Source organism: Eubalaena glacialis, chromosome X, assembly GCF_028564815.1.
Source record: "Eubalaena glacialis isolate mEubGla1 chromosome X, mEubGla1.1.hap2.+ XY, whole genome shotgun sequence".
Taxonomy (NCBI): domain Eukaryota; kingdom Metazoa; phylum Chordata; class Mammalia; order Artiodactyla; family Balaenidae; genus Eubalaena; species Eubalaena glacialis.
Window position 1 is genome coordinate 122304443 of NC_083736.1, and position 26896 is coordinate 122331338.

General features: G+C 36.8%; 1 pseudogene; it reads left to right on the top strand.

The window, feature by feature from the left end:
- Window positions 1–14342, top strand: part of LOC133081903 (P2R1A-PPP2R2A-interacting phosphatase regulator 1-like) — a 54026-nt pseudogene extending 39684 nt beyond the window's left edge.
- Window positions 14343–26896: the final 12554 nt, after the last annotated feature.

Consider the following 26896-nt stretch of genomic DNA (forward strand, 5'->3'; position numbering starts at 1 on the left):
AGGCATATTTTATGGTGATTAGCAGCAATTACTTCCTTTGGGAACAAGCAAGAAAAAATAAGGATTCAAGTGGGAATTCTGAGAAATCTACAGAGATTGGGCAGCTGTAAATATTGTTTTACAAGTAATAATGATTTTAGCAAAGAAAATTTTAATTTTCTTCTATAATGAATTTGTTTTGATTTGTCTTGTTTTTAATTTAAACCAAAAAGGAGAGATGAGTAGTTTTTCCATAATGGTGTAAGTGTATCTGGCATGGGACAATACCTAGACCTCTTTCGAGCTTTATGAGCCATGATTATACTCCTAAGGAAGGTCTGGAAATCTCTATTCCTAGGGATATTTTTTAATGAGTAGGTGGCCTTAGTGTTTTATCATTCAAATATATTCCACCCTAGAAGTTATGGACTTGATCATCAGTTTTACTCACATCCAGACATGGTTATCACATGAATGTGTAACATTTACTTCAAAGTGAAGATTATAGCATGTGTTTTTTTGAGATTAAGTTTTTCTCCCTAATCTTTGAAAATGTATTTATTTTGTTCATTGTATGCTGTAAAAAAAAATCGATCTATTTAGTTCATTGTGTATGTTTAGCAAAATAAGGAGAGCAGTAACAAAGTTTTAAAATAAGGAATGAGATTAAATTATGGTACATCCTTACTACATAGCTATATAAACTTATGTTGTAGAACTTAGTTACTAATATGAGAAAAATTATAATCATTAAAAACAAAAAGTAGATTACATATCAGTATTATATACAGTACAAATCCAATTTTGTTTAAAAAAATCATGTATACACACACATTCAGGAATTACTGAAAAATGGTTATCTCTGGATAATGGTGATGTAAAATTTTTTTCCTTTTGTTTTTCTGTATTTTATAAATTAATTGCAATGAACAAGTTTTACTTTTGCAATTAAAAGCATAATAAACACGTTAGACAGAATATATCTACCTTGATCTGCATTTTTGTCATAGGTGAAATGACATTTGAACATCAGCCAAAGAGATTTTTCCAAGACACAACCAACGTGCTTTCTTCTGATACTACCCAACTGTCTGATAGGAATGTATTGTGAGTATTAACATGAGATTTTAAGCATTCGTTGGCCACTTTTAACTTGGTTTTTAAGTCTACTTTGGTTATTGTATATACTCAGAAGTATGGTATATTATGAAATATTTTTAGAAGTTTTAAAAAATGAATATCCCAAATGGATACTATAATATTAACTTCAGTTCTTCTCCCCAACACTTATGTGTGACATTAATATATGGTAGACACATTTTTATTTTATATCTTTATTGGATTATAATTGCTTTACAATGTTGTGTTAGTTTCTGCTGTACAACAGAGTGAATCAGCTATATGTATACATATATTCCCATATCCCCTCCCTCTTGAGATTCCCTCCCACCCTCCCTATCCCACCCCTCTAGGTTGTCACAAAACACAGAGCTGATCTCCCTGTGCTCTGCGGCTGCTTCCCACTAGCCATCCATTTTACATTTCGTAGCGTATATATGTCAATTCTACTCTCTTACTTCATCCCAGCTTCCCCTCCCCCCACCCCATGTCCTCAAGTCCACTCTCGACGTCTGCGTCTTTATTCCTGCCCTGCCACTAGGTTCATTGGTACCGTTTTTTTAGATTCCACGTATGTGCGTTAGCATACAGTATTTGTTTTTCTCTTTCTGACTTACTTCACTCTGTATGACAGTCTCTAGGTCCATCCACCTCACTACAAATAACTCAGTTTAGTTCCCTTTTATGACGGAGTAATACTCCATTGTATATATGTGCCACATCTTCTTTATCCATTCATCTGTCAATGGACATTTAGGTTGCTTCCATGTCCTGGCTATTGTAAGTAGTGCTGCAATAAACATTGTGATACATGTATCTTTTTGAATTATGGTTTTCTCAGGGTATATGCCCAGTAGTGGGATTGCTGGGTCGTATGGTAGTTCTATTTTTAGTTTTTTAAGGAACCTCCATACTGTTCTCCATAGTGGCTGTATCAATTTACATTCCCACCAACAGTGCAAGAGGGTTCCCTTTTCTCCACACCCTCTCCAGCATTTATTGTTTGTAGATTTTTTGATGATGGCCATTCTGACCGGTGTGAGGTGATACCTCACTGTGGTTTTGATTTGCATTTCTCTAATGATTAGTGATGTTGAGCATCTTTTCATGTGTTTGTCGGCAATCTGTATGTCTACTTTGGAGAAATGTCTATTTAGGTCTTCCGCACATTTTTAGATTGGGTTGTTTGTTTTTTGATATTGATCTGCATGAGCTGCTTGTATATTTTGGAGATTAATCCTTTGTCAGTTGCTTTGTTTGCAAATATTTTCTCCCATTCTGAGGGTTGTCTTTTCGTCTTTTTTATGGTTTCCTTTGTTGTGCAAAAGCTTTTAAGTTTCATTAGGTCCCAGTTGTTTATTTTTAATTTTATTTCCATTACTCTAGGAGGTGGGTCAAAAAGGATCTTGCTGTGATTTATTAGACACATTTTTAGAAGTGGGGTTTTGGCATTAGATTAAGAGGTATTAGAGATATACATAAAAATGCAAGCTTGGAAAAGAGTCATCTTCTGCCCCATCTTTTCTATCTTGGATTTTTGTGTGCTTTGTTAGGCTGAGCATATTATTTAAAAGTGTGCCAATAAAGCAAGTTTTAATGATCAAAATGGGAAATACAGTGAATGGATTTTTATTACTGTTACTGTTGGTTTTGTTTTACTGCTCTTATGAAACTGCTCTTGTAACTAATGCCAGTTCTTTGCTTCACATATTTTGCATTCATTTGTAGACAAAGCACAGAGATCTCTTGAATTCTGTTATCAATGAGTGGTATTTTCTTTTTCCTAGTCTATCTTCAGATGCTCTTGATAGAAACAGCAGCAGTGCAGGGTCTTCTCATAATTCACCAGCTAAAATCAGCACTGTCACAAACTCTCCTGTGTTGCCTTCTGATTCTAGTTCTCTATTCATTCTAGCAGATGAGCTTTTAACTAAGTGGTTTACCTATCCCAAGGCTCTCCCCAATAGAGCAATGGAGAAACAAACATGCACTCGCTTGATCTCTCTCTCTCTCTCTCTCTCTCACACACACACACATACACACACACACATTGGAGCAATAACAGGATTGTACGTGGTATAATTTAGGCTATTTCCTATTTATCTTTTTTTCTCAGTTTCCTAGAATTCTGTTTATCTATATAACTTGCATGTCTAATTCCTGGGTATGCCCTTAAGAGCAATGTAGTAATACTTTCAAAGATGTTTTCTAAATAAGAAGTATGTTGATGATACAATCATACATCTTCAAGTTGCTAATGTATAGAAATATGCTGTACCTTGATTTTTTAAAAAAATAATTGAGAGCTCTATCTATTTATGTGAATTAAAAAATAAATAAAATTATACATTCTAATGAAATATTGTTCCATTAATCAACAGGTAAAATGATTTTTCAAATTATGTACTGAATATTTATGCTAGTTTTTAATATTTTCAGTAATTGCTAGTTTCCATTTGGTAAGGAAAAATCATCTATCAAAAGCAATTTTAAAACTAATCTAGTTATACTGTACTGATCCAAGGATTGCCAATTTTTGACATGAATCCTTGGATGTTTAATTTGTTGGGGAAGAATAGGTAGGGGAAGCAAGATGAATGGAAGCTAATTGAATAGCAAGAAAATAATATGTAACTGGGGCTTCACTCAATTTGTACTTAACCTGATTATCTCTGATCAATTTTGTACTCTAAGTGTGGAAAAAAGACAATGTGGATAAATTGTGGTCTTTTACATTTCTATGAATTACCTTTTGTTCATCATCATGACTACTGATTTGATTAAATATAGGCTTAATATGTTAGGGCTTTTCTGCAAGAAACATGCACTTCCAGTTGTTCCCAAAGGGCTATAAAGGTTTGTTTAAAACCCAATTTTCTATTCAAAAGTCTTAAGGATTTTTTAAATAAGAAAAATCATGTATTGAAAATTTTAAATATAAAGTAAGTGCTTTAGGTAATTGGGGGTAGTATTAGCATTTTGAATAATAGAAATGTATCTTCATGAAATGAAGTTGAAAATTGGTTTAAATTTCCTCAGCTAATGAAGGTAGGAATGGCTGTCTAAAATATTTATTAAACATTTTTCCTTGTCATTAGAAATAATCAGAATGATGGAAATCTGATGTAGGTATATTCCACATGGGAAAAAGATTGGCATCAAGAATTTTTTGACAATAGCCCTGATGGAATTGATTAGAATGTATATATATGGTGGGGGGAGATTCTATTCACCTATGAATAAATGAAACTGAATATTTCTGAGATGACTGGGATCATATGGTCTCCTGAAACTGGGATAGGATTCTACAAATTGGCTAAGGACAAGTGAACTATCAATATTGCCTTTGTTACTTAGCTTCTTGCCAGACTTTAGTGGACGAGTTGTGAACATATAAGGGGGCCCTCATGGAATGAGGTGTGATTGCAGTGGTGTTCCTTGCTGAAATTATAGATCAATGACAGAAAAAAAGGTCCCCATGCACTATCGACACTTCAGCAAAAAAAGTTTTTCAGAATGATCAAGTACAAAGACTAAGGATGGATAAAGTGAACAATGGGGGTGAGACTACTACTCATTTGTGTGAGGAACTTTCATCAATAAATCTTGGTAATCTTGATTATCTCATCTCAATATACTTTTTTTTCAACTCAGACAATTTCTTTCACTCTATTTGGTTAGTTTTTATTGTTTTAGTTGAATCCTAGGATGCCACAATCACTATAATATGCCCAGAATTGAGGACTTTGTACTTGGTTTTCCATTCTGTTACCTTTCGAGCTTGTGTATTGGGGGCCTGCATATCCTAAATGATTTTCCATTTATTAATTTTCAGACCAAAGCAATTCTAACTTTTACATGAGGTATTTTGTGGTTGATTTTTTAAAATTATGGAAAGACTATGTTTTGTTATCCTAAACATGCCAAGGAATTGTCATGCCAGTTTTCCACAGGGAAGGACATGTATTAGTTTCCTAGGGCTGCCATAACAGAGTACCACAAACTGGGTAGCCCAAGACAACAGAAATGGATTATCTCATAGATCTGGAGGCCAAAAGTCCAAGATCAAGATGTCAGCAGCATTGGTTCCTTCTGGAGGCTTTAAGGGAGAATCTGTTAATGTCTTTCTCCTAGCTTCTGGTGGTTGCCAGAAATCCTTGCCTTGCAGACATATTACTCCAGTCTCTGTCTCCATCATCACTTGGGGTTCTCCCCGTGTCCCTGTGTTTTCACATGGCCTTATAAAGACATCAGTCATTGGATTTGGGGCCCACCCTAATCCAGCATGACCTCATCTTAACTTGATTATATCTGTAGAGACCCTATTTTCAAATAAGGTCACATTAACAGGTGCTGAGGGTTAGAAATTCAACATTTATCTTTTTGGGGACACAATTCAACCCACAACAGGATAGTTTTGGTATTTTGATTGTTCCAATTTTCTTAAATTAGTTTTTTAAATTGTCTATCTTATAACCCATCTTTAAAAAAATGTAAGAACAAGAGGTGATCATATTGTATATGTGTTCGTATGTCTTCTTCCTATATATTATAAATGTATATATGTGTATATATATGCTAGTTTTCACATTGTCACTAAGAGGATAAATGAAAATGGAAATAGTTTTTCATATATTTTAAAAACATCATTTTTAACCCTTAAATATGTGTTCGTGTTCAATCAAGTATTCCTATTTTACTTATAACCTTACAAAAGAGCAGCGCTCAGATACATCCTAACATGAAAACTCACTGCAGTAATAAATTAGATTCTCAAACCAGGGAAAAAAATATGGTTCTTAAAATTTATAATGACTAAGTCAACTAATCAAGCTTGTAATTTCAAGTATATTCAATACGTATCTAATGAATACTTTCTGTGTACATAAACTATACTTAAAACTGTAGGTTATATGAAGATGAGTGAGATACCATTGCTATCTTTAAGCAGGATAACATAAGTGCAAAAATAATGGTACAAGGCAGTCTAAGATAATATGACTATAAATACACATATGAAAGGACCTCTGTACTATAAAAGTATGAGAGAAAGACAATATTGAAATCACAGAAACTTAGAACTTAAAGGATTTTAGAAGTCTTTTAATCTACCTCTCAATGCAAGAATCCTTTTAAGAACTCCAGACAGATTACCTTTTAGCCTGAGTTTGAAATCTTGTGATTTCAAAGTGACTGACTGAACTCCCTCACAGGCCAGTTCATTCTATTGTTGGACAACTCTCACTATTAGAAAGCTCTTACATTAAAAATGGGTATGGAGTTAGAATTTGTATCTACGTGGCCTGTTTCACTGGCTCTTTAGAACTGAGGCAAATCAAGTGAGATATTAAAAGCACATGAGTTAAGATTCTAATTCTACATTAATCTTTGTCCCTGCTCCTTGAATTATTAGTACTCCCACTACAGGATATTTAATCTCATCTGCTAAATGAATTTTTAAAATTCACCTAGAAGCAACTATATATAAATATCCATGATGAAAATGCATGTATGGTACTTTGGATATCTATGGAGAAAACTAATTACAATTTGCCTGAAGTGTTTTTAAATATTTTAAATCTTAAAAGTTGAGCTTGAAAAATATATCATATAGGTAGACTTCACTCTCAGATAGTTGAAATTGTGCATTTTTAAAAGGCCAGAGAACAATAGGTTACTCTGGTGAAAAGGTAGCTTTCTTTCCCTTAAATTCCATGATATCTCACAGCATTTCTTAAAATGTGCTTCTTAACCCAAGAGTAAATAAGATTGATTTTTACAAATGTCCACAAGGTATAGGTGGAAAGGAATAGGAATAGGAATCATATAGGAATATAGGAATCTTGGAAACTTGCTCAACTTTCTTAATAATGGGAAACAATGGCCCTAGTCTCTCAGAAGAAATGTGTTAAACTGATGCAGTTATTAACTGAATCCCATAAATTGCCCAATAAGCTATTGTATGAAATTGGAGATCTCTGTGGCATTACTGACAGCAAAGCAAATTGGTAACATTGGTTCACACCAACCTTTTAGGCGAGGGAACAGCCTACATTATTAGTGAGTACAGAAGTCAGGAAGCCTGACTTGTAGGTCCAGCTCTGTCACTAGCTCTGTATGACTTTGGGCAGGTCACGTCACCTCTCTGGGTTTCATATTTCCAATCTGTAAAATAGAGTTGGACTAGATATTTGTAAGATCCCTTCTGCCTCTTAAAATTTTATTGATTCTGTAAAAACATCTGCCTTCATCTTTGCTAGCATGACAGTGAAAGTCATGATGACATTAAACTTCAGAAGGCCTTAAGAAAATATTTAGGAAATTAGAGAGCTTTGTACCTAATATTTTGATTCTTTCTGGCAAAAAGAAACTCATTTTGTTCAGCCTCATCAATAGTTTCCTCTCTTCTATGAATTATGCATGCTTTATGATGAAATGTGGAAAGCTAATTTCCCCCTGGTTTCTTGTTTTGTGTGGATAGATGATCCTCTAAGGATTTCCATATTAATAACAAGTTCCCACTGACAAAACACTAATCATAACATTTTCTTTCTACTATAACTACAGCTTGAGACAAAACAAAATAAAGGTATACTTGGCATATTTGTTTCAAAGAAGCAAAGGAGACAGGGCCAAAAGCAACATCAACTATAAAAAATTCTGTCCCAATACACATTTGGAAGTACTCAACTAGTACTAAAAAGCAGATAACCAACAAAATAGCCTTTCCTTTTTCCTTGATAATTATTATATGGCTATAAGAAAAATTTCTTCCTCTAATTTCAGTTTAGTTGATTTTTTGGCATGACTCGTGTTTGGTAACTCTCCATTGACCACAAATGAAAAAGGACACACTTGAAAGTCGCGAACAGCTGGTCTGTGACTTTGTGCTGAGGAAAGAAATATTTTGAAATTACACTATCCAGCAGAGGAACCTAAACATACTTTTCATTTCTAGTCCCGCTTTCCTGAGAGGAAGGGTTTAGTTTGCTTCCTTAGCTAGACATATTAAACTCTGCAGTGGTTTACATCAAGTCTTATTCTTAGATAATCTTTTCATAAGTGTGAGGTCTTTGGAGAGGAAGGTGCTAAGGCTAGCATGTTCGGGCTGTCAAGGGAAGTTCAGCTAAAACTCCCTTAAACTTGATTTGGAATACATTTCCATGCCACATTGATTAGCAGAGATTTAAAAAATTTTATAATAGACAAGGCTGTTAAGAGTGTGGGGAAAGTGGTATTTGAATTCACTGTGGTAGATTCCTAATGTCCTTTCTGGAGGAAGTTTGGTAGTATGTATCAAAAGCCTTCAAAATGTGTACATCTTTTGATATAGCAACTCATAGGAACTTTTCTTAGGGAAAAATATAGGACAGGTTGAAATGGATGTTTACTGTAATGTTCTTTGTCAGTGTGAAAAACCTAATGTTTTTAACAAATGGGGCTGGGGCAACTGAATATCCACGTGCAAAACAATGAAGTTAGATTCCTGCCTTACGCCATAGGCAAAAATTAACTCAAAATGGATCAACGACCTAAATATTAAGACCTAAAACCATTAAACTTTTAGAAAAAAAGGGGGTAAATCTTTATGACCTTGGATTTGGCAATGGATTCTTAGCTATAGCACTAAAAGCATGAGCAACAAAAGAAAAAAATAGATAAATCGAACTTTATAAAAATTAAGAACTTTTGTGCATCAAAGAACATTAACAAGACAGTGAAAAGACAACCTATAGAATAAGAAAAAAATCTGTAAATCATATCTGATAAGGGTTTAATCCAGAATATATAAAGAATTCCTATAACTCAGCAACAAAAAGATAACCCAATCAAAATATGGGCAAAGGACCTCATGAATAGACATTTCTCCAGAGAAGATATACAAATGGTCAATAAGCACATGAAAAGATGTTCAACATCATTAGTTATTAGGGAAATGCAAATCAAAACCACAAAGAGATACCACTTCATACATGAGGATGGCTATAATCAAAAAGACATATGATAGCAAGTGTTGGTGGGGATGCAGAGAAATAGGACCTTCGCACATTGCTGGTTGGAATGTAAAATGACACAGCAACTGTGGAAAACAGTTTAGCAGTTCCTCAAAATATTAAACATATAATTATCATATGATCCAATAATTCCACTCCTTGGAAACAAAGACTCAAACAGGTACTTGTATGCCAGTGTTCCTTGCAGCATTATTCATTCACAATAGCCAAAAGGTGCAACTTGTGTCCATCACCAGATGAATGGATAAAAATGTGGTATATCCATACAACAGAATATTATTTAGCCACACAAAGGAATAAAGTTCTGACACATGCTACAACATGGATGAACCTTGCAAACATTATGCTAAGTGAAATAAGCCCGACACGAAAAGATAAATACTGCATGTCGCCACTTACTTAGAATAGACAAATTTGTAGAAACAGAAAGTAGATTACAGGTTACCAGGGGCTGGTGTGAGGGAGAATGGGAAGTTATTCTTAATGGGTACAGAATATCTGTTTGGAATGATGAAAAACTTTTGGAAATAGATAGTGGGAACGGTTGTACAACATTGTGAATGTAATTAATGCCACTGAATTGTATACTTAAAAATGGTTAAAATGGCAAGTTTTATATAAAAAACAAAAAACGTAGTACTAACACTAAAGAATCAGTTAAGCCAGCACTTATCAGGGTGTTTTATAAAATGTGAATAAGTAAGTGTCCTGAAGAATTAAAGAAGGGAGAGGCCATGGAGAATCTATGGTCAAGTAAGTTTGGGAAACTCCGTTAATTCATTTCTTTAACATTGTGAAAGCCCAAGAAAGGGGATATGGTATGGAGCATATTTAAACTATTTAACCTAAGTTCTCTTTTTGGAGGGTCATCTTGTGGAATTGATGTTATGTAGAATGCCCTTTGGGAAACATTGGATTAAACAAATTACGGTACATTCATTTCATGGAAATCTCTGCACCCATTAAGAATGATGACATGGTCATATATTACTTGATATGAAAAGATGTTTACACTGTATCATAAAGTAAAAAAGCAGTGTGATTAATGGGATCTCATTTCTGTTTTTAAAAAGTATATGTATATATTTTATAGGGATCTATAACAGAAAAAAGTCTGTAAGGCTATATGCCAAAATGTTTACGTCTCTGGGAGATGGGAAGATGCATGATTTTGTTTTCATTTGCATCTCCCTTTGCTTGTCTGTATTTTCAATTTTTTGCACATGGCATATCTGTTACTTGTATAATCAAGAAATAATAGAAGTTAAATATGTTATAGAAACTCATATGCAGTTATTAATTATGTGAGGGACAGGATAAGAGGATCAGCACTCCCTTACTGCTATTGGATTCTTCACTTACTTCTATTTGAATTTTCACTGAAGGAGAGTCAAAGAGCCTATCAACTATTGGAAAGTTCTACTCATTCAAAAATTCCCCCAGATATTGAACTAAAGTCTGTCTTCCATCCTTTGGTCTTAATTTGTCATAGGGAATGCCACAAAATAGGCAAAGTCTATCACCTCTCCCATAGATGTAGACTTTCAGATGCTTGGCAACAGCTACCACGTCTAGACAGATCTTTTCTCCTCAAGGTTTCCATTCTAGTCTTTTTTTCTCTGAGATGGTTTCCAGGCCTTGTTACCATCCTGGCCATTAGCCTCAAGTTTGTCAATATCCTTCAAGTGTGGCACCCAGAAATGACCACAACACTCCACACTTGTTTTTCACATTTCATTATCAGTTCCTTAAAGACTGTGATATTATTAGATCCCTCTGATTAAAAAAGTGATTTCAGAATATTTCCCAGTGTGGTGTGACTGTACTCTGAATCCTATCCTAAGATTATATATGAGAGATACTCAATTATCTATTTTTCCCATCTTTTAATTTCTAAAGCTATATAGATGAATAAAATATTCCAGATATGTTCCTCATCTGATCTCCTGCATTTATTAAAACCTTAGTAGAATTTTTTACCAAACACTGAAAGGAGAATGAGAGAGCTTCCACACTGATGCGGAGGGCAAGGGATTCCCTGTAGTCTGGCCAAGGAATCTGAAGAACCTCTTGTCCTATACCATTTTCTACTGTTTGTCCCAGTTATTTGGTACCAGTTTTTAGATAAGGTCAAGCTGCATCCACATTAATTGGCCTCCTTACTGAGAGGCACCTCACAAGATGACAGTGACAAGCCAGGGTTCATGGTGATGTACTGGAATATCATTTCTTGTCATTGATCTGATCCCAGATCTCCCAACCAACCTAGTGTATATTGGTCTCCTTTCCAGCCTAATGAATCCTTTCCTTTTATTCCTTTTGCCAATCCTTCCACATGGTAGGCACTATTTAAAAGAACCTGGTTAACTGTATATACCAGCTCCAAATAGCATTGGGCCCAATGCCTTCCACCATGCATATGTTCCTATGTGCTTAGTTTTTTCAAGAGAGTAGTTTCCTAATTGTAGAGACTGCATCTTGGTACACAATTTGCACAGGATACTTAATACTTACACTTGCTAAGCAGATATAACTTTAAATTTTCAACTTTTGAAGAGTTTTCATTTATGCTATTTTAAAAATCAACTCTGTTGAGATATAATTTACACACTTACTATAAGTTTCACCTATTTTAAGCTTGCAGTCAAGATATAGCCACTTCCATTGTCACAGAAAATGTCCACTGACTCTTTATAGTTAATCTTCCTCTACTCCTACCACTGGCTCTAGGTTACCACTGATCTCCTTTTCTTCATCACTATAGATTAGATTTCTCTTCTATAGAATTTCATATATATGTATAAAATCATACAGTATATACTCTTTTGTGTCTTGTTGCTTTTGCTTAGAATGTCCTTGAAATCCATTCATGTTGCTTCCTGTATCGGTACTTAATTACTTTTTATTGCTGAGTTGTGTTTCATTGTATGTATATTCACCTTTTGATGGACATTTGGGTTGTTTCCGGTTGGGGGTTATTACAGATAAAGCTGCTATGAATATTTGTGTTTAAGCTTTTGTGTAGATGTGTATTTTAATTTCTCTTAAGTAAATACCTAGTAGGATTGCTATATTATATGGCGAGTGCATGTTTAACTTTATAAGAAATTGCCGATCTGATTTCCAAAGTAATTTTACCATTTTATATTCCTACCAGCAATGCATGTTCATTTATGTGCCTCATGTATGTAGTTTGTTTAAATAATATTTTGATTTTGAAATCCTATTTTTCCAAAGGATTTGTTGTGTTAAATGTTGCTTGAGATAAGAAAGCCATCAATGAGAGTGAGGAAATATGTTTAAATATTTATTTTATCAAAAATGCTCATCAGATTATATTTGTTTTCAAAGAATTTACCTTGTATATCTTGGGTTTTGGTATTTGGCCAAATGCAATTATTCATTACTGTTTAAAATGATCAGCTAAAGGGAATACTTCCTTCAAAAGATAATCCTATTTGATTTAGAAAATAAACTGACTTGACTTTCTCCAGAGGCTTCTGAGATTCTCAGGAATAGCATCATATAACTTCCCACTCCTTTTAGATAACTTCAAGATAAATTCATAGATAAATCATAGTCAGTTCAAGAGAATCTATGGCCTGCTAAAGTCTCAGTGACATGCTAAATGTGTATGTAGGCTCCCAAACTCCCTCACCTACTGGCAGGAGAAGAGTCTGACTTTCATAGGCATTTGCCAGTGTCCTGTTGGTTAGGGGGTTGTGGGTACCTGGAAAGATATGAAGCATGGTATTAGCCTTTGGATCTTGGTGACAAGAAAGAAAGAAAAAAAAAAGCAAAACAAAATAGTGGATGTACTTGGTCTATTTCATCATACCCAAGATCCAAGCATTTAATAGAGCACATGTTACCAAGCAACAAGCTTTGCTAATTTCACTTTACCAAACAGGAACTCCAGCAGAAGTGCCAGGGTCGTCTGAGTCTTGTCTGGGACTCCTCAAGTGTTGGGCAGGAGAAGGAAGCTATTTGTGTACTAGAAAATGTGGTACCGCATTCACCAGGCTATCAACTAAAGGATTTTGCTGTCTCCTTTCCTACACTGTGAAAGCAGGGGTGGTGTACTTGCCTTTAGGGATGTCTATCCCATCGTAGATGGTCTGCAACAAACAGATCCAATACTGTTTTCCTTCGTGACATAGGACCCACATAATATCACATTTGAGGACTATTGGGGGTCATTAGGCAATGCTTGCTCTATGTCAGAGATATAACCCTTCTTTTTTTTAAAAATTTATTTATTTATTTATTTATTTTTTTAATGCTATTCTTGTCTGCTTACATTCTTTTTATGTATGTATGTATGTATGTATGGCTGTGTTGGGTCTTCGTTTCTGTGCAAGGGCTTTCCCTAGTTGTGGCAAGCGGGGGCCACTCTTCATCGCGGTGCGCGGGCCTCTCACCATCGCGGCCTCTCGTTGCCGAGCACAGGCTCCAGACGCACAGGCTCAGTAATTGTGGCTCACGGGCCCAGCTGCTCCGCGGCATGTGGGATCTTCCCAGACCAGGGCTCGAACCCGCGTCCCCTGCATTGGCAGGTGGATTCTCAACCACTGCGCCACCAGGGAAGCCCCAGAGATATAACCCTTCTGCTCCTAGTTTTTTTGTTTCCATGAGAAGCTTTTCTTCAGTCTCCAATTTTCTCTAAGCTATTTAAAAATATTATTATTTACTCCGTTCAAAGATTCATCTTCCCTTTAGAAATCAAATATTGAAGGACTGCATTACTATATTATATTGAACTTTTCTTGGTTGTAAGCCTTTCAGGGAACCTGGCTTTATCTCTGTGACTTTATGGGAATCTCATTATTCAATGATAACTGAAACCAGGAAAAGATATATCTCGGGTTCAGATTCTTAGGTTGAGTGGTTCAAAGTCCCATATTATTTCTTACGAATGAAAGTGGCTTTTTTTTTTAGAAACAAAGCTCACTTCTCAGGAAGTTGAATAGCAGTACTACACTTTCAGAGACTAAGCATGTTAACAGAAACTAGGCACTGTCTCTCTGCTGATGTATTATTTATTGTATTTATATTGTTTCTTTCCCCAAAGGACTTGAATTAGAGACAACCGAAGTTGATAGCTTGTCTTTAGTTTTGTCCCACCTTGCTTTCTGTTGCCTCTTTCCCTCCAGCTGCCCAAGTGCCAGCCTTCCCTCCCTCTGCTGGTACCTTCCAGGTCTGCCCTCTTCCAAAAGGGGCCGGGGCTGATGCTCCAGAGGTTCATCTTCTTCCCCTCTTCTAATCAAAACTCCCATCCTAGCGAGTCTGTAATCAGTTTGGACATTCTGATTAAAGTTCTTCGCAGGAAAATTAAAGTGACCAATAAATTTAACTCTGAGGGGAGGTGTTTGTATTTTAAAGCAGTAATCTAGCTCTAACCTCAATCATTGGATTTTGTGGGGTTGGTGGTCAGGGGATGATGTAGCTGGGAGCTTCTGTTCCCTTCCTGTCCCCTCTCCAAGTCTCCCCCAAGCACGACATGGAGTAAGCAGAAGCCATGGGCCCTCCTCTCCTATATTGCCTTTTTTAAAAAATAAAAATAAATAAAATTTTAAAAGTTTTTTTAAAAGTTTATATTTTATAATAAATACTCATAGAAAAATTGGAAAAGTCAAAGAACTACAAGATTAAAAATTTACTAATAGTCTTAACTCCCAAAGGTAATCAACAATATTTTGATGTACTTCCTTCCAGTCTTTTCTTCTATGCGTATTTTTGAAATATTTTTGTGATCATGCTGTATATATAATTTTATGTGTTTTGTTTTACTTATTTAAAATCTTAAAAGTTTTTTATGTTATTATAAACTCTGACTAGAAGCTATAAGTATATAATTTCTTCAATTAGACCCTCATTTGGGGGCATTTAGGTTATTTTCCTTTTTAAAAAAATGAACTATAATTGACCTACAACACTATGTTAGTTCCCTGTGACTCATTTATTTTGTAACTGAAGGCTTGTACCTCTTAGTCTCCCTCACCTATTTTACTCAGCCTCCCAACCCACCTTCCCCTCTGGCAACCACCTGTTTGTTATCTGTATCTATGACTCTATTTCTGTTTTGTTATGATTGATTGTTCATTTGTTTTTAAGATTCCACATCTAAGTGAAGTCATACGGTAGTCTTTCTCTATCTGACTTACTTCACTTAGCACGATACCCTCTAGGTCCATCCATGTTGTCGTAAATGGCAAGATTTCAATCTTTTTTTTTAAAGTTTAAAAAAAATTTTTTTATATCTTTATTGGAGTATAATTGCTTTACAATGTTTTGCTAGTTTCTGCTGTTAGTTTCACAACAAAGTGAATCAGCTATATGTATACATATATCCCCATATTCCCTCCCTCTTGAGACTCCCTCCCGCCCTCCCTATCCCACCCCTCTAGGTGGTCACAAAGCACCAAGCTGATCTCCCTGTGCTATGCCACAGCTTATAGCTGAGTAATATTCCATTGTGTATATATACCACATCTTTATCCGTTCATCTATCGATGGACAATTAGGTTGCTTCCATGTCCTGGCTATTGTAAATAGTGCTGCAATGAACATTGTGGTACATGACTCTATTTGAATTATGGTTTTCTCAGGGTATATGCCCAGGAGTGGGATTACTGGGTCGTATGGTAGTTCTATTTTTAGTTTTTTAAGGAACCTCCCTACTGTTCTCCATAGTGGCTGTATCAATTTACATTCCCACCAACAGTACAAGAGGGTTCCCTTTTCTCCACACCCTGTCCAGCATTTATTGTTTGTAGATTTTCTGATGATGCCCATTCTAACTGGTGTGAGGTGATATTTCATTGTGGTTTTGATTTGCATTTCCCTGGTGATCAGTGCTATTGAGCATCTTTTCATGTACCTGTTGGCCTTCTGTATGTCTTCTTTAGAAAAATGTCTATTCAGATCCTGTGCCCATTTTTAAATCAGGTTGTTTGGAGTTTTTTTGATGTTGAATTGTATGAGTTCTTTGTATATTTTGGGTATTAACCCCTTATCAGATATATCATATGCAAATATCTTCTCCTATTCATTAGGCAGCTTTTCGTTTTGTTGATAGTTTCCTTCACTGTACAAAGCTTTTTCGTTTGATGTAGTCCCATTTGTTTATTTTTGCTTTTGTTTCCCTTGCCTGAGGAGACATATCTGAAAAAATATTTCTAAGACCGATGTCAACAGCATACGCCTATGTTTTCTTCTAAGAGTTTTATGGTTTCAGGTCTTACATTTAAGTCTTTAATCCATTTTGAGTTTATTTTTATATATGGTGTGAGAAAGTAGTCAGTCTGGTTTGATTCTTTTGCATGTAGCTATTCAGTTTTCCCAACACCATTTATTGAAGAGGCTGTCTTTTCCCCATTGTATATTCTTACCTACTTTGTCATAGATTAATTGACCATATATGTGTAGGTTTATTTCTGGGCTCTCTATTCTACTCCATTGATCTATGTGTATGTTTTTGTGCCAGTATCATACTGTTTTGATTATTGAAGCTTTGTACCGTAGTGTGAAAGCAAGGAGTGTGGTACCTTCAGCTTTGTTCTTCTTTCTCAAAATTATTTTGGGTATTTGGGGTCTTTTGTGTTTCCATACAAATTTTAGAATTATTTGTTCTAGTTCTGTGAAAAATGTCATTAGTATTTTGATAGAGATTGCATTGAAGTTGTAGATTGCCTTGGAGAGAGTGGTCATTTTAACAATATTAATTCTTCCAGCCCATGAACACGGTATATCTTTCCATCTGTTTGTGTCATCTTCAGTTTCTTTCATCAGTGTCTCATAGTTTTCTGAGTATAGGTCTTTCACCTCCTTGGTTAGATTTATTCCTAGTATTTTATTCTTTTTGATGCAATTATAAATGGGATGGTTTTCTTAATTTCTCTTTCTGATAATTCATTGTTAGTGCATAGCCATGCAACAGATTTCTGTGTATTAATTTTATATCCTGCAACTTTACTGAATTCATTTATTAGTTCTAATAGTTTTTTGGTGCTGTCTTTAGGATATTCTGTAGTATCATGTCATCTGCAAACAGTGGCAGTTTTACTTCTTCCTCTCCAAATTGGATTCCTTTTATTTCTTTTTCTTGTCTGATGGCTGTGGCTAGGACTTCCAATACTATGTTGAGCAAAAGTGGTGAGAGTGGTCATCCTTGTCTTATTCCTGATCTTAGAGGAAATGCTTCTAGCTTTTCACCATTGAGTATGATGTTAGCTGTGGGTTTGTCATATATGGCTTTTATTATGTTGAGGTATGTTCCCTCTATACTCACTTTGTTGAGAATTTTTATCATGAATGGATGTTGAATTGTGTCAAAAGCTTTTTCTGAATCTACTGAGATGATCATATGATTTCTATTCTTCAGTTTGTTAATGTGGTCTATCACATTGATTGATTTGTGGATATTGAACCATCCTTGCATCCCTGGGATTAACGCCACTTGATCATGGTGTATGACCCTTTTGATGTGTTGTTGGATTCAGTTTGCTAATATTTTGTTGAGGATTTTTGCATCTATGTTCATCAGTGGCCTGTAATTGGCCTGTAATTCTCTTTTTCTGGTAGTGTCTTTGTCTGATGTTGGTATCAGGGTGATGCTGGCCTTGTAGAATGAGTTTAGAGGTGTTTCTTCCTCTTCAACTTTTGGAATAGTTTGAGAAAGATAGGTGTTAAATCTGTATCCTCATTATTGTCCCCATTTATTTAGGAGGAAACTGAGGCTTGGGAGAATTAATCACTTGCCCAAATTTCCTCCTAAAAAATGGGAACAACAATGGTACCTACAGCATAGAATTACTGTGAAGATAAAATTAATTATCTGCTGCATGTAAAATGCTAAGCTACCTGGCAAATAATAAGCACACAATTTTAAAAGTGCTGGTTGTTATTGTTCTTATTTACTAGCTGGTCTCTGTAATGAAGGGAAGAGGCCAGTCCTAGTATCATCCAGTACCCCCTTCTAGGCCCTCATGGCATGCAATACTGGGTTTCCATTTATGCTGGTGTTATAAAACTTCATTTAAAATAAATTTAATTCATGAAAGGTAAGTTGATTTAAAGAAATCATTAGGTATCAAGTATCAGGTGGTATGTGGATATGGCACAGATGATGATGAATATATATGAATGCCTACCTCAGTGATTCCTCATTACTAGAATAAGTTTAAACTCTGCAATGGGACAGCCACTCTATTTAATATTGCACTGTGCAATATTAATATTAATTATTAATATTTAATAACAATATATTATAATATTACAATAATATAATAATTCTGCTCCCAGCACTCCTGATCCCCTTTAGCCTGCTCTACCTTCCCTTTTCTCTTTTCACCTTCTAACACTGTCTATAGTTTACTTATTACTTTTATTGTTTGTATCTCTTCGCTAGAATGTAAGCTCCCCCGGGGCAGGAATCTTTTTCTGATTTTGTTCACTAAGTGGATAAAGTGCCTAAAACAGTGCATGGCCTGTAATAGATAGTCACTAAATATTTAGTGACTGACTGAATGAATAAATGTGGCATTCACAGTCCTTTATAGTCTGGTCCCAATTTATTTACAGCCTCACCTCTTGTCCTTCTCCCCTCTGTGTGTCACTGATACTAGCAGTTTCCCATGTACAACATTTGCTCCCCCATCTCTGTGCATTTACTCATACTCTTTCCTTTGCCCTGAAAAAATAATCATGGATCCATGCAAATATTTAGTTATAAGAATGTTCTTCACAGTCTGGGTTTGTATCAGTGAAAAATTTGAAAACAGCCTCAATATTCATCAATAAGGGATAAGTTAGAGAAATCATGGTAACTTCCACTTGAGGAAGGGCAATTTGACAATATCTATGAAAATTACAAATGTGCAGAGCTTTTGAACCGGCAGTTGTGCTTTAAGGAGTTTATCCCACAGATACACTTGCTCATGTACCAAATGAATATGTGCTGGTGAGTCACTGCAGGGCTTTAGTCACTCCTATTAGACACAACACTGACAGAACTCATTACATTATTATGTACAGCTATATTTATTGACGTTGGAAGATCATAATAGCTAACATTAATTCAACTTGCCATGTGTCAGGCACTTTGATAAGTGTTTTTATATATTTTTATCTCATTGAATCCTCGCAACAGCCCTGCAAGGTGGTTACTACAATAGTCCTCATTTTACACAGGAGGAAATGGACTCAGTGATGTTAATTTACTTAACCAGGATCAGACAACTAATAAATAGCAAAGCTAAGATGTCTGAAATATAGTATGACAGCACATTGTGTACTATGATCCACTTTTGTAAGAAAAAAATACATATAGATACGTAAATGAATATATGTGCATATAAAATGATTGGAAAGAAATACACCAAAATATTAACACTTACATGGTGGGATTGTGGGTGGTTTTTATTTTCTTCTTTTTACTTATCATTATTTTCTGAGTTTTCTGTTAAATTTTGGGGCTGACTTAGAAGGAAGAAGTGAAGCCAGGAGGCATGAATTACTTGTGTCATTTTAAAGATGACTAAATTTTCAAAGTTTCTTGGTAGTGTGGAACAGTGACACCAATATGAGGGGGGAAGTGTTTTTAGGCTGAGAGGGAAAAACTAGCAGGGAGGGAGAGCTTGCCCAAAGGGAAAGAGGATGGCCCCTGGGGCCAAGTGCAGGAGAATGCAAGAGGACTTAGTGTCAAGGGCCCAGGTGGAAGAGGCAGCCTTGAGGAGGAAGTCCCTTGTTCTCTTGAGGCTGAGGGATGGGGGATGTGCAGGCATAGGCGAAAATGCGGAGAGCCAAGGAAGGGCAGGGTAAAGAGCCGAGAAAATCGAGGGAGTTCCTGCTCGATGACCTGGGTCCTGTCATTGAAACCCAATGCTAGGCCCTCAACTGAGAGGTCGGGGTGAGAGTGGGGAAAGGGACCTGAAGAGAGGGAGAGGATTTGGAACAATCACTGAGAGAAATTTGATACAGATATATAAAAGGACTGCCTCGCAGCCCTTGGGGCCCCGCTGAGGCTGACTGGCCTGGCTTTGTAGCAGAGCCAGTCTCATGACCTTCTCCAGCAATAGTTAGCAGGCTGGGACTGGGGGATGGAGAGAATGGATGGTGGGGTTTTCACAGGGCTGGGGATTGGCAGAGCAGGTACTGCAGAAGGTCATGGGGAGAGTGAGTCCAGCGTTCAACACTAGCATGGCTAAGACAGCTGATCATGGGGCCAGCTTGGAAGGAGGAAAGGAAGCTGGCAGGCTACTGATGACCTCTGGGCAAGGAAAGGGGAGGAAGAACAGGCCGGTGGTCGTGTGGCCAGAGTGGTAGCGAGAGACCCATAGGAGGCTGAGGTCAGAGAGGTGTTTCTGAGTTTGATACGTTGAAATGGTCCCCTACAGGGCCCTTGGAGGAAGTAGAAAGGAGCAGCAAGAAAACTGCGCATGATAAAAGGGTGAAGACGGCATTAAAATAACTCCTACCTGATTGAGGGCAATTTGGCAATATCTATCAAAATTACAAGTTCATGTTCCTTTTCATCCAGCAATTCAGCCTTGAGGCATTTCTCTTACAGATATAAACACTTACTTGCTTTGATGCAAGATGAATGCGCAAGGTGAGTCATTGCGACACTGTCTATAGCAGCAACAGATTGGAAACAGCCTAAAAGTCCACCAATAGTGATTTGATTAGTTAAATAAATTGTGGTTCTTAAATGGAATGCTAGGTAGCTGGAAAAAAGAGGAAGCTCTTTATGTGCTGATATGGAATGATCTCTAAAATATTTTGTTAGTTGGAAGAAGCAAGGTACAAATCAGTGGGAATAGTTTGCAATCTCTTTGCTAACGTATGCGTAAAACGTCTCTGGAAGGATACATAAAAAGCTGTTAATGTCGGTTGCCTCTGAGGAAAGAGAGCTGTTGTCCTTTCGCTTTGTACGTTTTTTTTTTTGGTTTTTTGTGTGTTTTTTTGCTGTATGGAAGTGTAATTACAAAATAAAAATTGTATATATTAAAGGTATACAACAGGATGTATCTTTTGAATTTTGAGCCACATGAATATACTACTTTACTGAGAAAATTAAGTAAAAACATTATAATACATATGTATATGTAATATGAATCTCTTTTATAGGTATTAAATCATTTATTTAAAAGCACAACAAAAACTCCCACCAGAGATTTGCTTCAAATTAGTTTGCCAGGGTAATGGGTGGGGATTTGGATGAAATGAAATTGATTATGTGTCAATAATCGCTGAAGCTGGGTGATGGGTATATGGGGGTTCATTTTCTTTCGAAACATGAAATTGCCATTTTTGTGGGTCAAAAATTGTCACATTTTGGCAGTTTTATGTGGCTTAAGCCAATGCTGTTCTCATTATTTTTATAAATTTTCCATAATATAAAAGTTTTCAAAGAAAGGAAAAAAATGAGCTCCCACCAGGCCCTTGGTAGGAACATTCATGTACTTTCTCATCCTGGCTCTTATATCTAATAATTGAGTGGAAATTCCCATTCCCCCATTGACTTCTGAAACAGCAGTACTGCCTTGCTGATTTCCCTTCATTGTGGAACCCAGCACTGTTCTCAGGATTTTTCCTATTAACAACAATCTCTCCCCATCCTGTTGTGTGTTAATTGGGTACTACCTTATCCTTATTGCTGGTAAAGCTCATCCTGTTCTTGAAAAATCACTTCTTTAGTTTCTTATGATCACTTAATGTCCTCTTCCTGCCTCACAGTCTATTATTAGCAATCCTAGCTAATTTGGGGCCATGCCCTTATCCAGGCTACTTCTATTGATATTTATCAATCTAGGGGCTGATGTCTCTAGGACATTCAGTTTTCGCACCACAAAGTTCATCCTAAGTCATCAGTAAGCACACTTGTGTTCAACCTTTCAGCTTCAGGTGTTTTTGCTTATGCCTGCACTTCTTATGTTACCTCAGAGGCTATAGTGATTTTGGCCTGGCCCCTGACACCTGCTAATCCAGACCTTGTTGTCTGTCCTCAGGAGGCACCTCTTGTCTATAACCCACAGTCTGTTGGTCAGCTCTGCTTGCATGTCCTATTGGCACCCCAAACTTAATTAGTTCCCCCAACATTAAGCTTCTCCTTTACCTCATCTGTAAAGAGCCTTCCGCAACCCACTCACCCTAGGAAGTCTGGGTTTAGCACACCTCCTCTGTGCCATCCTTTACCACACTGAATTGTGCTGGCCTCTTTTTTGTCCTGCCAGCCCCAGACCATGAGCTTCTGGGTTAAAGACAGAGACCATGTCTTGTTCTCCCTTGAATATCATACCTAGCACAGCATCAGGCACTATGGTTAAATGCTCAAAATAATATATTTTTAAAATTTTAATTCAAGATATTTTCAACTTACAGAAGATCATATGCAAAGGTAGTAAAAAGAAATTTCACATACTCTTGATGAAGATTTATCTATCGTTAGCATCTTATTACATTTACCATTGTCTCTCTACGCGCGCGCATACGCACACACACACACACATGCACGCACACATTTTTTTCTAAAACACTTGAGAGTAAGTTGCGGACATCCTGTCCTATTGCTCCCTCATACTTCAATGTGTGTTTCCTAAGAACATTCTGTTATATAAACACAGTAAAGTTAGCAAATTCAAGAAATATAACACTGATACAGTATACTATTATAGAATCTACAGGTCATACTCAAATTTTGTTCATTGTCCCAAGAATGTCCTTCATAGCTGGTTTTTGCCTAGTCCGTGTTCCAGTCTAGAATCACCTGTTGTATTTGGTTGTCACGTCTCTTAATTCTGTTAAATCTCCTTAAACCTGGAACAGCCCTCAACCTTTCTTTGTCTTTCATGACATCAACATTTTGGAAGAGTACAGGCCAGTTATTTTGTAGAATGTCCCTCAAATTGGGTTTGCCTGATGTGTCCTCATGATGGGAGGTTATGCCTTTTTGGCAGGAGTAAAACATTAAAAAGGCATACAATGAATTTTGGTGATGTTAACTTTGATTCCTTGGTTAAGATGATGTCTGCCAGGTTTTTCCACTGTAAAGATACTGTTTTTCTTTTTGTACTTAATAACTAATGTATTGGGAGGTACTTTGAGACTACATGAATACCATGTTTCTCAGAAAACTTTCACTCACTAGTTTTAAGATTCATTGTTGACTCTTCCCTAAATCGGTTATTACTATGGTGGTTGCCAAATAGTGATTTTCGAAATAGTACATATATATTGATTAAGTGAATCACTCATTTGTCCCACAGAAGGGATGCCTCTTTGCTAGGACAGCAGCCTCTGGCTGGCAGCTTGGCTCTAAAGCACAGTGATACTTTGCAGTGCTTGGAAACCTTAGATGAGGTCGGCTCTCCTGCAAGCCCCACTGGCCTTTATCAGGGTCCAAAATGGACTCCATGGCTTTCCCAAGATGGTCTCCATGCTGTGGGCTAGCAGCAGTAGCTGCTCTTACTATTTTCCATCAAACTTGAGAGCAGAGAAGGTAATGGGGGTACTTTTGCCTTTCATTTTGACTTGTTTGAAAAACACAAAATGGAATTCAGTATTCTGCACAAGCTCTTCTGCCATTCTGGAGACCCACATTCTTAGGCACTGGAGTCAAGGCATCATTTTCATATGGATTCATGTAGAGAAGAGGAAAGGACACCATGAGTACCTGGAGGGCAGAGGGAAGTACGTGTTAGGGCTATTTCTGTCTGGGGACTATATTAGTTTGCTAGGGCTGCTGTAACAAATTACCACCAACTGGGTGGCTTAAAAGAGCATAAATTTATTCTCTCACAGTCCCAGAAGCTAGGAGTTTGAAATCAAGCCTCTGGGGAAGGATCCTTTCTTGTCCCTTCCAGCTTCTGGTAGCCCCAGGCATGCCTTGACTTGTGGCTGCATCACTCCAATCTCTGCCTCCATCTTCACATGGCCTTCCTCCCTCCGTGTCTGCGTGTGTCTTCACATGACATTCTCTCTGTGTATGTGTCTATGTCCAAATTTCCCTCCTCTTATAAGGACACCAGTCATATTGGATTAGGGCCCACCCTAATGACATTAGTTAAACTTGATTATATCTGCAAAGATCCTATTTCCAAATAAGGTCACATTCACACGTACCCAGGGCTACGACCTCAACATATCTTTTTGAGGGACACAAATTAACCCATAACAGGAACCATGTCTGAAATCCAATCCATGTGAGAACACGAAGTGGAGTGCCATTCCCTGTAATGCTTCAGCCCAGTATAACAACTCTCTGTCCTTCTGACTCACTCTTGGTTGGTGTGCCAACAAGTAAGGAAGGAAAATGGGAGAACATGCTCAGCGCCATTGAAATAGGCTTCAGACATAATTTTCAAGTGATCACAAGCTATTCATGTAACCATTACATACAGGACGATAATAGAGAGCAGTCACAGTTGCAAGTCTCTTGCCCCTGCATTCCCTCATAGAATTCTCATAATTAGGATATAAATAGATTTGCCACCATTTGACAAATGGCAAGCATGAGACCCAGAGAGGTAAAGTAACTTCCACAGGTCACACAGCTACTGCTAGTAAATTCCATGCAGGCCAGGATCGTGTCTCTGAAGCACAGAGCCTAGCCCCATGGTAAGCACTCAGTAAATATTTATGGGCTGAATGAGTGAACAAATGACAAAATCTGGGCCAATAGCTCTGGTTCTCAGTTCCTGATCCATTGCTCTGTTCACTGTACCTCACAAAAGAGTATAGACTAAGGTGTGGTCCCAAGGCAATGACTGGAATATAGATGTGACTGGGTCAATTTCAGATTCTTCTGCTATATTTGATAACCTTCTGAATTCTGTGGTAATAAGCGTGTCAGTCTGGAATTGATTTTTTCATGCTTCACACCTGATAAACTGATCAAAAAGCCATTTTGCCAAGTACATAGTCACTGACTTTATTTATTTTTTTTCACTTGCTACGTCCCCAGGCTAGCATTTATTTATTATTTATTTATTTATTTTTAACATCTTTATTGGAGTATAATGGCTTTACAAAGGTGTGTTAGTTTCTGCTTTATAACAAAGTGAATCAGCTATACATATACATATATCCCCATATCTCCTCCCTCTTGCGTCTCCCTCCCACCCTCCCTATCCCACCCCTCTAGGTGGTCACAAAGCACCGAGCTGATCTCCCTGTGCTAGGTGGCTGCTTCCCACTAGCTATCTACTTTACATTTGGTAGTGTATATATTTCCATGCCACTCTCTCACTTCGTCCCAGCTTATCCTTCCCCCTCCCTGGGTCCTCAAGTCCATTCTCTATATCTGCATCTTTATTCCTGTCCTGCCCCTAGGTTCTTCAGAACATTTTTTTTCTTTTTTTTTAGATTCCATATATATGTGTTAGCATATGGTATTCGTTTTTCTCTTTCTGACTTACTTCACTCTGTATGACAGACTCTAGGTCCATCCACCTCACTACAAATAACTCAATTTTGTTTCTTTTTATGGCTGAGTAATATTCCATTGTATATATGTGCCACATCTTCTTTATCCATTCATCTGTTGATGGACACTTAGGCTGCTTCCATGTCCTGGCTATTGTAAATAGAGCTGCAATGAACATTGTGGTACATGACTCTTTTTGAATTATGGTTTTCTCAGGGTATATACCCAGTAGTGGGATTGCTGGGTCATATGGTAGTTCTATTTTTAGTTTTTTAAGGAACCTCCATACTGTTCTCCATAGTGGCTGTATCAATTTACATTCCCACCAAGAGTGTAAGAGGGTTCCCTTTCCTCCACACCCTCTCCAGCATTTATTATTTCTAGATTTTTTGATGATGGCCATTCTGACCAGTGTGAGGTGATACCGCATTGTAGTTTTGATTTGCATTTCTCTAATGATTAGCGATGTTGAGCATCCTTTCATGTGTCTGTTGGCAATCTGTATATCTTCTTTGGAGAAATGTCTGTTTAGGTCTTCTGCCCATTTTCGGATTGGGTTGTTTGTTTTTCTGATATTGATCTGCATGAGCTGCTTGTATATTCTGGAGATTAATCCTTTGTCAATTGCTTCATTTGCCAATATTTTCTCCCATTCTGAGGGTTGTCTTTTCGTCTTGTTTATGGTTTCCTTTGCTGTGCAAAAGCTATTAAGTCTCATTAGGTCCCATTTGTTTATTTTTGTTTTTATTTCCCTTTCTCTAGGAGATGGGTCAAAAAGGATCTTGCTGTGATTTATGCCATAGAGTGTTCTGTGTATGTTTTCATCTAAGAGGTTTAGACTGTCTGGCCTTACATTTAGGTCTTTAATCCATTTTGAGTTTATTTGTGTGTATGGTGTTAGGGAGTGTTCTAATTTCATTCTTTTACATGTAGCTGTCCAGTTTTCCCAGCACCACTTATTGAAGAGGCTATCTTTTCTCCATCGTATACTCTTGCCTCCTTTATCAAAAATAAGGTGACCTTATGTGTGTGGGTTTAACTCTGGGCTTTCTATCCTGTTCCATTGATCTATATTTCTGTTTTTGTGCCAGTACCATACTGTCTTGATTACTGTAGCTTTGTAGTATAGTCTGAAGTCAGGGAGCCTGATTCCTCCAGCTCCATTTTTCTTTCTCAAGATTGCTTTGGCTATTCGGGGTCTTTTGTGTTTCCATACAAATTGTGAAATTTTTTGTTCTAGTTCTGTGAAAAATGTCATTGGTAATTTGATAGGGATTGCATTGAATCTGTAGATTGCTTTAGGTAGTAGAGTCATTTTCACAATGTTGATTCTTCCAATCCAAGAACATGGTATATC